The following is a 2,597-nucleotide window of genomic DNA, read 5'->3' as shown; positions in this document are numbered from 1 at the left end:
CTACAGCCTAAAAGGACCTTTTCTCGAATTAGGTTTCTTCTGTACCATGACAGGGTAACACCTTAAAGCTGAATCATCTTTACCTGGGGGTCTAACATGATATTTAGCAATATTTGCATCCTAGACATGTAACATTAAAAGATACACTAAATTCTGAAAGTAACTGTGCTGTAAAATAGTTTAAAATTAAATGATCATATTCATTTATGCTTGAAACTCCCATACTAGACCAAGCTTGTGGCCACCGGCATTGACATTCTTACCACCCAGCAGAGCTGACAGTGTCAGTTTGATACTTGGCTTTAGGGTCTTAGCGTATCCTAAACCTGTCAAGCTGGAGTTGTTCACTTTAGCCAAGAAGCAGGCATCAGGGCTGATCCGATACTTGACTGTTATTCCGAAGCGAGTGCTACTGTTTCCTCCTGTCCAGGTGAGATTGACAGTGGTCTCCAACTTCCTGTTCACCTTTTGGTAAATGGAGCCTCCAAACTCTGTCCCGTCATTCACATTAGTGTGAAGCTGGAATCCATCAGTCTTGTAGCCAACTGCAAAGTTGCTCTGGGTCACTCGGGACTTTGAGGTCTCAAAATTCATCTGGTAACCAGCCAACCAGCCCTCATAATCCAGCACTAGAGCACCCCAGATTGAAGGTCCAGCAATGTAGAAATCCATGTCGAACGTTGATATGCTCAGCTTCTACCCTGTCTTGATTTTTTTTGTGGGGGTGGTGGCTGGTAAGAGGATCCAAAGTCTTGACCTTGGTGCTGTCTTGATTTTAGCATTTTTCCCCCCAGTGTTAGGTGAGCAGGATAAATCAAAGGTCAGCTTCAGTCCATGTGCAAACTGATCTTCGCCAGTAATCCCAGTGCCGAGGGTGTGGTCAGTGTTCCATTTCTCTGGAAATGTTGGGCCACATTCGGTCTGTCCATACTTGGTTTCCAGACTGCCTGTCACTATGGTGGTCTCAGTGTTGGCTGAGCTAGAGCTTGGAAATTCCAATCCATTCTCAGATTTTGTTTTGAAATCAAGTTTTATTAAGCCAAATCCTTAGCCCTTGGTGAAAACGTCCCTGGCAGATTTGCCAAGATTGGCATACATGGGAGGCAGAAGCATCTTCTGCTCAGAGGCGGAGGCTACAGTGGACAGTGAGTTCATTGTTCTTAGACAAATTAAATGTTGAGTTTGTGGCAAAATTTAATTTGCTAAGGTCAAGGGAACTAGTAAAGGGAAAAGAAGAGAGAGAGAGAGAGAAAGAGAGAGGGAGAGAATGGAAATAAAAGGATTAAATAGTTAGGAAAGAGAATGATTACGTGGGAAGCTAATGTTTTTTAAAGTAAGAAAAGTTTGCAGTTTCATTTCACATCATGACCCTATCAGTGTTTAGAAAAAGTCTGTGGCAGGGTGGTCCGAGATGCCAGACATGCTGTCTACCGGTCAAGAAAGAAAAACTACCTACAAGCAAATGATGAAGATACATCCGTGGTGCTAATAATTGTAATAACAAAGTGTCATCCTCTAGCTGAGGTGCCAGTGAGGCCAATCAACACGAGAGGGTGAACCAGGGTCAAGCCCAGACCAGAGCACCGAGAATCCATCGCAGGGGAATTTTAAACAGTCTATGGCCTGCAATGATTTATTCAAGCCCCAAAGATGCAGAATACACAGTTCTTCCATTTCTTAGCTTGCGGACTGTGTTTTCCACTTGATACCATTAAGGAGCATGGGAGAGTTTAACTGTTTCACACAATAAAGTGAGGGGAGTTGAGTTTTGGGGGGATTGTCTGAGAACAGGTCCCTCTGACAAGGAGGAATGAGGGCAGCTGAGGAAGAGGATGGGGCGGCCAAAGGAAGTGTGAGGACTGGCTTCATCTAATTTTTAAGTTTTTGGAAATGTTGTCTTGTGGATGTCTCTGTTGACCCCAAACTTCAGTAAACTCTGCTATACACACCAGTGCCTTGTGTGAGTGAGTGGGCGTGTTGTATGGTATGTGTAAACCAAGGACAAGGAGCTGAATTTGACATCCAGGCTGGCATACAAGAGGTGACATATCACTGAGATTCATGAATCTTGCTGAATAAACCAGAATTGCTCATGAGAAGGTAAGCCCTGGGGAATTTGCAGAAACCTTCGAAGAGCATTAGACCTCCTACTTGCTGTGTGTAGGGAGGTTTCAGCTAATTTTGTTGAAATCTTCAAAGACAGAGTGACATTTGCTGACATTTGGATTTTATGATTATCATGCCAGCACAGATTAATGCTGGTGTCAATTCTTAATGTAACACATATTTTAACAGAAAACATTAAGAAGCATATTAGCTTAGATGTAACTTTTTGAACCTGTAAGTGCTGCTGCTACAGTAATAATCATTAGTCAGTCCCTGACTTAATATCCCTGATCTACACAGGATTCTGACCTAGGAAGGAGTTCTTCAGCTGGGGAGTCATATTTTGCCTGGCTTCATGGAAGAAAATCCATCTCTTTCCTCCATCCCCCTCTTCTAGAGTATCAGAGGACACAAGCTTCTGTTTGTTCTTTTTGGGCCTCACTGTTTGATTTGGCAGGCAGGGTGGCCGGCCATGACGCCCACCTCTCCCT

At 43.6% G+C, this 2,597-nt stretch overlaps 1 pseudogene; it reads right to left on the bottom strand.

Moving 5' to 3' along the window:
• Positions 1 to 204: 204 nt before the first annotated feature.
• Positions 205 to 1,113, bottom strand: LOC134362045 (voltage-dependent anion-selective channel protein 1-like; annotated as a pseudogene).
• Positions 1,114 to 2,597: the final 1,484 nt, after the last annotated feature.

Source organism: Cynocephalus volans, chromosome 13 (genome assembly GCF_027409185.1).
Source record: "Cynocephalus volans isolate mCynVol1 chromosome 13, mCynVol1.pri, whole genome shotgun sequence".
NCBI classification, from domain to species: Eukaryota; Metazoa; Chordata; class Mammalia; order Dermoptera; family Cynocephalidae; genus Cynocephalus; species Cynocephalus volans.
The sequence above is the reverse complement of the archived record's forward strand: the minus strand, read 5'-3'. Positions and strand labels throughout refer to the sequence as shown.